General features: G+C 48.6%; 1 protein-coding gene across 1 annotated transcript in view; it reads left to right on the top strand.

Annotated features, from left to right (window-relative positions):
* The window catches only part of LOC123765006 (protein glass), a 72579-nt gene that overhangs the window by 899 nt on the left and 58505 nt on the right, over nucleotides 1-13175 (top strand). The window lies entirely within an intron of this gene.

Consider the following 13175-nt stretch of genomic DNA (forward strand, 5'->3'; position numbering starts at 1 on the left):
GGTCGAACCCGGGTTGTTTCCAGGGTCATGCGGGTCGACCAGATCCCCAGTAGACACAAATGTCCAAGAGCAACGCCAATTCAACGTCATTAACGTCTAGTTAACGTTGATTGACCGTAGGACTAACGCCACTCTTGGATTCTGCGGCGACTAGCATCACTTGGTCGTCGTCACCTTTGTTGTCGTTGAGCACAGGTGCTCACGCGGGTACATAACGCCTCGGACGCACGTACAACACTCCATAATTCCGTACCAACAAATGTCCACCATTTTATTTACACTCGCATACTGTACACAGACATATTGAATGTGATAGCATACATCAACATATTGAATGTTCATGTATGTCAATTTTAAGAGAGGAGCGCTGAGCACGACGACAAAAACTATGTCGTTCCAATAATGTGGCATGTAACACCGACCGCTTGTCGGGGTTAACCGATGTTACTGTATACAGTTCAACTCTCCGCTTGCTAAGGCCGGGGGGAGGGGGGTTATTAGTATGTTTCCCAAGTGTCTCATTTGACCCGTGTCTCGCCTAGTATGTGTCTCATTTGGTATGTGTCCTTCACTTTCATATTGTGGTATTTGGAGCCAGAAGTCGCTTGACCTGTGTCCATATGATTTGTATTTCACTCATGGTGAGCCCAGGAGCACCCTGGGCTCACCCTGGGCTCACCCTGGGCTCACCCTGGTGTTAGTCTTCGCGTGGCCTCAGGGTCTTGACGTAAAGCAAATTTTCGAAGAGAAATCTTGCTGCGCCTGAGAATTTCTCCTCCCAAGATCTTCTCTTCTTGAACACCTGTGGTCGACACATGTGGTAGCAGGTGTCTCAATACCTGTTACAAGCCTGTGGTAGACATAGCTCTTGTGGCAGGTCTCTCAACACGTGTTACACACCTGTGGTCGACACATCTGGTAGCAGGTGTCTAAACACCCGTGCACTTCCCGACGACGCAGACTGCGGGCCTCGTGGAGGTGGTACTGATATAAACATTGTTTATATACACACACACACACACACACACACACACACACACACACACACACACACACACACACACACACACACACACACACACACACACACACACATTAAAAACAAAGGAGAGCTGCAGAAAGTTGCAAGAAGGCCTTGACAAACTCGAGGATTGGGGTAACAAATGGCTGCTGGAGTTCAGTCCAAACAAATGTAAGGTAATGAAGATGAGGAAGGGTGAAGGAGACCAGGGGATCCGGCCTCCATAAGAGGACAGCAGTTACAAGAATCAGAGCGGAAAAGATTTGGGATTTTCTTATTGTTGCCCCATATATATATATATAATATATATATATAATATATATATAATATATATATATATATATATATATATATATATATATATATATATATATATATTTATATATCAACGTTTATTGTGCACCCCATACTCGTCCTGTGAGCGGCAGCGCATAAAAGGATTACAGAGGGCACAAAAGGTCTTTATCAGACCTCAGCGGTGATTATTACATTAATAATTACATCTATCCAGTACACCTTATAATTGTACTGTCAGCTAGTAGCAGATTGTTCCACTTCAATAGCTATGCACCATTATGCATTAATGATAGGTCTTTTCGCTAATACATAATTGTGTGAGGTATGGAGATATTACAGTGATATAGGGAAGCTGCTGTTTAGTATTAGTCTTCACAATACACTACTTGTTTCTTAATCTCATATGTCGTATATGGAGGGGGGAGGGGGGTCAACAAGTGGAAGGCACTGAAAGAGGAGGTTGTGGAAGCCGCCTCCATCCACAGCTTTAAGGTCAGATTGGACAAAGAGTTTGAACGTCATAATAGTTAAAGTGTAACGCCACAGTTACAACAAGGCTGGCGGGAGTGTCGGCACTATAACCATCATCACACGACCCACAACACCAACATGGCCGACAACATCGCCACCAACATAGCCAACAACACCACCAACATGGCCACCATCAAATAACCCCCAAGCCCAACCTGTTCACATTCCACGGTAAATTTGAACATAAAAAAGTGGAAAATGTGAGAATTGAACTAATAATACTGGCACTAATAATAATGACAGTACTAGCGTGCTGAACACCACCTTAGCGAGTGCCTTCATCAGTCACCACACTGGAGCACTCTACTACTACCGGTTTGGGGCAGCTTCACTCTGGAATGTTTGCGTCAGACCAAACACAGTTACATAGACCCACGAGAGAGAGAGAGAGAGAGAGAGAGAGAGAGAGAGAGAGAGAGAGAGAGAGAGAGAGAGAGAGAGAGGGGGGGGGGCACAGGTGGAGGCTCCAGAAACAGATATGATCCTAAACAGTCATAAAGAGGCTGGATTGTTTGTTAGCGTAGAGGCAGTAGGACAGTTAAAGGAACTAAATGAGCAAGTTGGAGAAGAGGTGCTACGTTCATAATTTACAAAGTATATATATCAGATAAATATTCCGCGAGTCATTGTAGTAGACAGGCGACGGCTGGGAAGAGTGGGTCCAATAGCTAAAGCTCGAGGCTGAAGGTACAAATAGGTGAGGTGAGTACACACACACACACACACACACACACACACACACACACACACACACACACACACACACACACACACAGCAACAGAGCTAGGAACGATTACATTAATATATGAAGAGTTTCAGAAAGAAATTGAGAATGATATTGCGTTCAAAGCGAAAAACCAACCTAAATTACTACACAGCCATATAAGAAGAAAAATGTCGATGAACGACCAAGTGACAAGACTAAGGAAGACAGAGGGGGCATATACGGAAAGTGACAAGAAAATCTGCGAGGCACTGAATGCCAGTTTCAATGGAGTGTTCACTACCGAGCCTGAGCAGCTCCCATTGTTGGAAGAGATTACCCTAGATGAAAGACTATCAGATATAGAGGTGACAGCAGAGGAGGTCATGAAACAGTCGACAACACTGGATGCAACTAAAGCGGTTGGACCAGACAAAGTATCACTGTGGATACTAAAAAAAGCAGCACAGGCGCTCAGCGTGCCTCTGGCAATGATCTTTAATGAGTCACATTTGCCTTCTTCCAGCAACTGGGAGAATTGCCCAGTTGCTGGAAGAAGGCAAATGTCGTGCCGATCTTCAAGAAAGGAGATAGGGAGGAGGCACTTAACTATAGACCCGTATCACTGACAAGCATCCCCTGTAAAATACTTGAAAGAATAATTAGGCTAAGACTTGTTGCATACCTGGAGAGCATTGGGTTTGTAAACAAACATCAACATGGGTTCTGGAAAGGGAAATCATGCCTAACAAACCTTTTGGAATTCTATGATAAAATAACAAGACTAAGGCAGGACAGAGAAGGTTGGGCAGACTGCATGTTTCTGGACTGCCAAACAACCTTTCATACAGTACCGCACACGAGACTGCTATTCAAACTAGAGAAGCAGGCAGGAGTAAGCGGAAAGGCACTATCATGGGTAAGGAACTACCTAATAGGAAGGAGCCAGAGAGTAACGGTCAGTCCGAGAAGTCGGACTGGCGAACAGTAACAGGTGGAGTACCTCAGGGATCAGTGCTGGGACCAATTCTATTTCTAATATACGTAAATATCATGTTTACAGGAGTAGAATCCTACATGTCGATGTTCGCTGATGACGCAAAATTAATGAGAAGACTTGACAGATGAGGATTGCAGGATCCTCCAAGAGAACCTGAACAGTTTGCAGAGATGGTCAGATAAATGGCTACTGGAATTCAACACGAGCAAATGTAAAGCTATGGAAATGGGATCAGGTGATAGGAGACCAAAAGGACAGTACACAATGAAGGGGAACTGCCTACCTGTGACGACGCGAGAAAGAGACCTGGGAGTGGACGTAACACCTAATCTATCTCCTGAGGCATATATAAATAGGATAACGACAGCAGCGTACTCTACACTGGTAAAAGTTAGAAGATCATTCAGAAACCTAAGTGAGGAGACTTTTAGGGCGCTTTACATTGCCTACGTGAGGCCAGTCTTAGAGTATGCCGCCCCATTATGGAGTCCCCACCTGAAGAAACACATAAGGAGACTGGGAAAGGTTCAGAAGTTTGTGACGAAGCTTGTCCCAGTTACGAGGGATGAGATATGAAGAGCACCTGAAGGAACTGAACCTTACGACACTAGGAAAAAAGAAGGAAAGGGGGGGGATATGATAGGAACGTATAATCTACTCAGGGGAATAGACAAAGCGGAAAGAAATGAAATGTTCACACGTAATATTTACAGAACGAGGGGACATGGATGGAAGCTATAAACTCAGATGAGTCACAGAGATGTTAGGAAGTATTCTTTTAGCGTGAGAGTAGTGGAAAAATGGAATGCACTTAAGGAGCAGGTTGTGGAAGCAAACTCTATTCATGATTTTAAAAATAGGTATGTTAGGGAAATGGGACAGGAGTCATTGCTATAAACAACCGATGGATAAAAAGGCGGGATCCAAGAGTCAGTGCTCGATCCTGCAAGCACAAATAGGTGAGTACACACACACACACACACACACACACACACACACACACACACACACACACACACACACACACACACACACACACACACACATACACACACACACATACACACATACACACATACACACACACACACACACACACACACACACACACACACACACACACACACACACACACACACACACACACACACACACACACATATACACACACACACACACACACATACACACACACACACACACACACACACACACACACACACACACACACACACACGGGTGAAAGTTGCACACCAAGACACTAAGGAGTTGTGCCAGCCTGCCGACCACACCCACACCTCTGTAACGCTAACTAGTTCATGTGTCAAGGAAAGTAGTGGTGGTGGTGGTGCTAGTGGTGGTGGTGCTAGTGGTGGTGGTGGTGCTAGTGGTGGTGGTGGTGCTAGTGGTGGTGGTGGTGCTAGTGGTGGTGGTGCTAGTGGTGCTAGTGGTGGTGGTGGTGCTAGTGGTGGTGGTGCTAGTGGTGGTGGTGGTGCTAGTGGTGGTGGTGCTAGTGGTGGTGGTGGTGCTAGTGGTGGTGGTGGTGCTAGTGGTGGTGGTGGTGCTAGTGGTGGTGGTGCTAGTGGTGGTGGTGGTGCTAGTGGTGGTGGTGCTAGTGGTGGTGGTGCTAGTGGTGGTGGTGGTGCTAGTGGTGGTGGTGCTAGTGGTGGTGGTGGTGCTAGTGGTGGTTATTGGTAACACCAGCATGGGAATGATTCCATTCCGATGGTGGCATTCCTTAACCTTAACAAAGGTTGAGTAGCTACCCATGAAGGCGCCGTGATTCAGTACTAGCAGTGTACACCTCGCCCCCCCCCCACACCTCTCCTGCAGCACACATCAACCCCGTGTCATCAGCGGCATGTTGTTCCTCAACGTTCGTGGTGTCTATAGCAGTCTGAATAAGAAGTCGTTCAAGACTTTGCATATACCATATCTTTGACCACTTCCGGAATTCACGGTCATTAACCACGCGACGAAGCTGGAGACGGTCCAGACGGATGCTACCCAACCGGTCCCAGATCAAAGAGGCGTGAGCTGTGAAGAAATACTAAATGTATCATACAGTTGAAAGAGGGAGACGTAATCACGTGCACTACTCAGGGGAAGAGAAAGGGCAGATAAGGTCAGGTTGTTCGGCGCGGCTATCAAAGGGCGCACGGAGATCACAGAGGAATTACTTTACTGACAGCTGTGAGCACATGGCGTGGTGAGATGCCTACCCTCTCTCCCCCACACCATCACACCATCATTACACCACCACCACAACCACACTACAACCACACCACCACCACCACACCTTCGTTAGAAGGAACTTTTTTAGTGTGAGAGTAGTTGACAGGTGGAATGCATTAGGCAGTGATGTGGTGGAGGCTGACTCCATACACAGTTTCAAATGTAGATATGATAGAGCCCAGTAGGCTCAGGAATCTGTACACCAGTTGATTGACAGTTGAGAGGCGGGACCAAAGAGCCAGAGCTCAATCCCCGCAAGCACAAATAGGCGAGTACAAATAGGTGAGTACACCACACCACCACACCACCACCACCACCACACCACCACCACCACACCACCACCACACCGCCACACCAAACCACCACCACCACACCGCCACACCAAACCACCACCACCACACCACCACCACCACACCACCACCACCACCACACCACCACCACCACACCACCACCACCACACCACCACCACCACACCACCACACCACCACCACAACTACACCACCACCACCACACCACCACCACACCACCACCACCACACCACCACACCACCACCACAACTACACCACCACCACCACACCACCACACCACCACCACAACTACACCACCACCACCACACCACCACCACCACACCACCACCACCACACCACCACACCACCACCACACCACCACACCACACCACACCACACCACACCACACCACCACCACACCACCACACCACCACCACCACACCACCACAACTACACCACCACCACCACCACCACCACACCACCACACCACCACCACCACACCACCACCACCACACCACCACCACCACACCACCACCACCACACCACCACCACACCACCACCACCACCACACCACCACCACACCACCACCACCACACCACCACCACCGCACCACCACACCACCACCACACCACCACCACACCACCACCACCACCACACCACCACCACACCACCACCACCACACCACCACCACCACACCACCACCACCACACCACCACCACCACACCACCACCACCACACCACCACACCACCACCACCACACCACCACCACCACCACACCACACCACCACCACACCACCAACACCACACCACCACCACACCACCACCACCACCACCACACCACCACCACCACACCACCACCACCACACCACCACCACCACACCACCACAACTACACACAGGGTTCCCACGCCCCACCTAGCAGCAGTCATGAACCTGGCCGGTCTCCCAGTGTGGAGGTTGTGGCGGGTGGGCGTGTGTGGGCGGACCCAGGGTGGCCGCGGGCGTACCTTGGAAGCCTAGGCACGCCCACTCTACATGCCTGACATTCCGCCCTGCACGCCACCGGTAGAACACCTTAGCCTCTGTCAGAGGGCCGGAGCATCTACTCTCCTGAATCTACTATGCGGAAGAGCGCATCTAAGAGCTCCATCTAACACTCTTGGTCTTCCTGGAAATACAAAACCTCTGTCAGCCTCATGGCGAGTAGTGAGGCGGTAGACAGAGTAGTGAGGTAATGAGGTAGGAGGTGAGGTAAGGAAGTAGGAGGTGAGGCAACTTTATTGAGGCAATATATATTACATCTCGCAGAAATGGAGAAGCGTAGCCTATTGTCACCCTCCTCTGTTACCAGCCCCTCAAGGGGCTATTGTCACCTTCCTCTGTTACCAGCCCCTCAAGGGGCTATTGTCACCCTCCTCTGTTACCAGCCCCTCAAGGGGCTATTGTCACCCTCCTCTGTTACCAGCCCCTCAAGGGGCTATTGTCACCTTCCTCTGTTACCAGCCCCTCAAGGGGCTATTGTCACCTTCCTCTGTTACCAGCCCCTCAAGGGGCTATTGTCACCCTCCTCTGTTACCAGCCCCTCAAGGGGCTATTGTCACCTTCCTCTGTTACCAGCCCCTCAAGGGGCTATTGTCACCCTCCTCTGTTACCAGCCCCTCAAGGGGCTATTGTCACCTTCCTCTGTTACCAGCCCCTCAAGGGGCTATTGTCACCTTCCTCTGTTACCAGCCCCTCAAGGGGCTATTGTCACCTTCCTCTGTTACCAGCCCCTCAAGGGGCTATTGTCACCCTCCTCTGTTACCAGCCCCTCAAGGGGCTATTGTCACCCTTGGGTTCAGTGTTTTAGTTCCTCTATAAACTCGCCTCCGTCACGCCATTTACAAACATCCATAGAATCTGATGCGGTACATTGCAGGTTTCAACAATTCTAAATTCCTCCATGAAAGTGCATTCTTGACCACGGTGGTTCAGCGTGTGAACACGGGGGCATTCTGCACATTCTTGAACACCTGTTCATTCTGCCAATGCGTCAAATTCGTAAAGGAAGCGACCAAAACGTAAAAATTGCGGGATTTTACTAAAAATAAAAACACTAATATTGTCACGTTGACCTGGACCATTGTTGAGTCTCTGCACATAGACTGCCCCGTGCCATACATGAGGACAGAGTTGCAAGTTACCTGTGGGTGAATATGTAGTGGATGCCGTCCGCCAGTGTGGCTCTCGTGAATCTCTATCCTCTTGTATCAACTTCATCCTTCGTCTTAACTTGTTTCCTGAGTTATAGAGCAAGACATCAATGTGTTGTGGTGGTCTCTGCTGTTACATCAACCACCTCATTCAACACTGACTACGTGTGCAAGGATCAACATCGATCTTAGTTTATATTCATTTTTCTTTACTTCCCTGATGAGGTGTTGAGGCTCGTCTACAGTATTGTGACTGGGATTCTACTAAATTTAAATTTTGCCCCGAGGAGCGAGTTTATTGGGCAGCGCCTCTCATCCTGTGAGTGGACACACCGCCATAGTGACAGTACTGGACAGCGCCACTCATCCTGTGAGTGGACACACCGCCATAGTGACAGTACTGGACAGCGCCTCTCATCCTGTGAGTGGACACACCGCCATAGTGACAGTACTGGACAGCGCCTCTCATCCTGTGAGTGGACACACCGCCATAGTGACAGTATTGGGCAGCGCCTCTCATCCTGTGAGTGGACACACCGCCATAGTGACAGTATTGGGCAGCGCCACTCATCCTGTGAGTGGACACACCGCCATAGTGACAGTACTGGACAGCGCCTCTCATCCTGTGAGTGGACACACCGCCATAGTGACAGTACTGGGCAGCGCCACTCATCCTGTGAGTGGACACACCGCCATAGTGACAGTACTGGGCAGCGCCACTCATCCTGTGAGTGGACACACCGCCATAGGGACAGTACTGGGCAGCGCCACTCATCCTGTGAGTGGACACACCGCCATAGTGACAGTACTGGGCAGCGCCACTCATCCTGTGAGTGGACACACCGCCATAGTGACAGTACTGGGCAGCGCCACTCATCCTGTGAGTGGACACACCGCCATAGTGACAGTACTGGACAGCGCCTCTCATCCTGTGAGTGGACACACCGCCATAGTGACAGTACTGGGCAGCGCCACTCATCCTGTGAGTGGACACACCGCCATAGTGACAGTATTGGGCAGCGCCTCTCATCCTGTGAGTGGACACACCGCCATAGTGACAGTACTGGGCAGCGCCACTCATCCTGTGAGTGGACACACCGCCATAGCAGCATGTACAACACTCCCCAATAGGAAGAAAACCCGCTGGGTTGTTCTTCCTGTCACTTGTACCCAGACACAGCTGGGACTTGCTTAACTGTCTCAAGTGAACAGTTTATCAGACAAAAAAGAATAACATTCCTTAAAAACTTACGTTATCTTGCGGGTGCAAAATGGGGAAATCTATTAAGAACAGTATCTATATTTGATAAATAGTGTTTTTCCTAACTTAAACAATGTGGGGTTTATTATTCTACACATATTTCTAATGTCTCGTCAGGATGTTCACATTGTCTCAGGTAGTGGTCGAGGCGGTGTCCGTCACTCTCACTACAGATTCTGCAACTCCGCTGCTCAACTGTTGTTTCCATCCCAAATCTCCGTGGATATTTGTAACGAAGATTGATTCTTGGTGTTACTGATTCCCTCCCGCAGCCACCTCCTCATCGTCGACAGTGACTGGGATTGCCAGTAGTGTCTACGGTGTTGATGTCGGTGTCCTCGGTTAAATAATCCAGACGCTACATCCTGCCTGCCCATCTTCAGCCACCGATCCCTAACAATACACACGTAGAGTACACTACTCAAATTCGGTAGATTTTTAATTATATGATCATATACAGTATATGATCATATACTGTAACTCACTATTCCTTTCCCCCGTCCCATCCCAAATCCTTATCCTGATCCCTTCCAAGTGCTGTATAGTCGTAATGGCTTGTTGCTTTCCCCGTGATAATTCCCTTCCTCACCTGGGGCGTTCATACACCTGTTCAGTACCAGGGAAACAGTGGGCACCTGTGTGCTAGTGGTGACATTTGTCTCTTAAGTACACTCAAGACATAATATTTAGTACCATTATGTAATAAGACATTCTTTTACCCTCTCTTGTACCCTAAGATATGTTGCATTTCTTGCCACTTCTTGAACTAACTGGATTAAGTCATTGGCATCAAGTTCAAGTACAAGTATGTTTATTGAGACAAAAAAAGAAATACATCTCAAAAGGATAGAGTAGCTGAGGCTATTTCTACTCCCCCCCCCCCCTGACTCATTGGCATCATCCTCTTCCTCCTCTCATTATCTTAATCAGCGAAGCACTATTTACCTCAAACCCTCTCCGCAATGTTCTACCTTCATTTCCGCCCTCATTACCTCAGTAACAGCATGTCTCAGCCTAAGTTACGCACCGCAGGTACACTCACGTCTCCCCTCAGCGTGTGTACCGTCAGTATGGCCGCTCGTTGTACAACCCGTCCTCGACTCAAGTCCATTACATTCAACGGTCGACCCCACAGACGCATTCATAAATTTTAGCATGCTGTTCATTCAAAACGGGAATTTTCTCAAGTATAAATTAATATTATAATATATTAGCATATTGTGTATAAATAGGCATAGGTTAGGTTAGGTTCAGGTGTTTAGGTTCTGTTGGCGATTATTTGTATTTGTAGTACGTGGGTGAAGCATTTATAGCGTTGTGGTTCGAACAAAATTCGTCAGTGAAGCACTTGTTCCGGATAGTGTTCGAACGTCAGCAGTTGTGAGTCGTGTGTAAACCGTTTTTCATTCATAAACAGGGGGTTTGGCGGGTGCATGGAATCACTTTTGGATCTTTGCATCTTTGTTTGGAGGACGGGCTGCGTTGTAACACATTTCGTTTCACTACCTTCGAGGACATGTGAAGCAGATAAGTGGAAATGTGATATTGTGAAGTCTGTTCTAAGTTTGTTTCCTAACTTTGAACTCCTCAGTCACCACCTCAACCACCGGCAAAATAAGCATTGTGTCTCTTAAAACAATTTCATATAATTGAAGCACAAAGTGAGTTTTGTTTCGTATCCTTTGTATATATACTGCCTCCCTTGGGTATTATCCCACACGACGGTAGACACGAGGCAGTTAACGCCGCGTGCAACATGTAAGAGATGGAACAAGGTCTGGTGATGCCCCTCACTCTTGTCAAGACACCCACACTGCTTCAGTGCACCTGGGCTCACACAAGACCAATCACTGACAATCTGAGGGCAAAAAAACACTAACATTAAGAGTTAAGTTGAGAACTGAGAATTATATGTATGGACAGGACAAGTCATGCACTAGACAGTAGGCGTAATAACTGCCAGAATTAGGCTGGAATATCATATTATAACAGTGAACACTCCAATTGTTAACTATATACAGCACTATGAAGAGCAGGGGTGCCATAGGCACAATCAGAGAACACTATATAAACATCAGAGGTCCGCGGTTGTTCAACGTCCTCCCAGCGAGCATAAGAAATATTGCCGGAACAACCATGGACATCTTCAAGAGGAAACTAGATTTATTCCTCCAAGGAGTGCCGGACCAACCGGGCTGTGGTGGGTATGTGGACCTGCGGGCCGCTCCAAGCAACAGCCTGTTGGACCAAACTCTAGTCAAGCCTGGCCTCGGGCCGGATCAACCAGGTAACTATACTCGTGTGTGTTCTGTTATCAATAATTTTAGACCAAATGGCTTGCAATTCTTGGAGCTTTGTAGGGCAAAGTTTGGTGGTGGTGGTGGACTAGACTGACACCCCACGCATGGTTCCCTGTATGGTGTGACATGGTCTAGGGCAGGAAGCCCGTTACGTCTAACAAGACCCCTCTGGGCAATGACTACTGATCACCTTCACCACGACGCAAACCACAACAGCTGCATAACTCAAGGGTACCTGATTTACCTGAGGACAGGAAGCCGGCGGCTTACCTACTATACCGCTTGATGAAGAGAATCATCAGATGACAGGAAATGATGCCCAACTATCTGGCCTCAGGTTTCAACTGTGGATGCGTCATCTGCTTGTGACCTTACTGTGCTGCGGGACCCATTGACCCTTGACCAATCATCCTGTCCGAGGGAAACATTAGATGACCTTGCACCCGGTGACCCCTGGTGCATGATAGGGTACCAGCACAGTACCGCGCACAGTACTGTATATGATGACATAACGCAAGATGTCTGGGATGCTCCCGGACGCAGGTTCGAATCCTCGTCACGGCCCTTGTGGACTTGTTCATAACACAAGACGCTGGAGTGTGGTGAGGGCCTGGGACCATGACGGGGACCACTGAGGTCTCCACACCACACACCAAGTAACCGTGTGTGTGTGTGTGTGTGTGTGTGTGTGTGTGTGTGTGTGTGTGTGTGTGTGTGTGTGTGTGTGTGTGTGTGCACCCAGTTGTGCTTGCTGGGGTTGAGCTCTGCTCTTTCGGCCCGTGACCTGTGTGTCTCAAATGTCATCAATCAACGATCATACCCTCCCCCCCCCACACACACACACCCAGGAAGCAGCCCGTAGCAGCTGGCTAACTCCCACAGTACCTATTTACTGCTAGGTAACAGGCGGTATCAGAGTGAAAGAAACTTTTTGCCAATTTGTCTCTGCCTTCACCGGGGATCGAACCCGCAACCTCAGGACTACGAATCCGAAGCGCTGTCCACTCAGCTATCAGGCGCCCTTGCCTAGTTTTAAAATTATGAATAGAAATTGCTGCCACAACCTGCTCCTTAAGTGCATTCCATTTTTCCACTACTCTCACGCTAAAAGAAAACTTCCTAACATCTCTGTGACTCATCTGAGTTTCCAGCTTCCACCCATGTCCCCTCGTTCTGTTACTGTGTGTGTGTGTACTCACCTAGTTGTGCTTGCGGGGGTTGAGCTTCGGCTCTTTGGTCCCGCCTCTCAACCGTCAATCAACAGGAACTGTTGATTGACTGTTGTACATGTTCTGTACAGGTTCCTCAGCCTACTGGGCTCTATCATATCTACACTTGAAACTGTGTA

Source organism: Procambarus clarkii, chromosome 29, assembly GCF_040958095.1.
Source record: "Procambarus clarkii isolate CNS0578487 chromosome 29, FALCON_Pclarkii_2.0, whole genome shotgun sequence".
NCBI classification, from domain to species: Eukaryota; Metazoa; Arthropoda; class Malacostraca; order Decapoda; family Cambaridae; genus Procambarus; species Procambarus clarkii.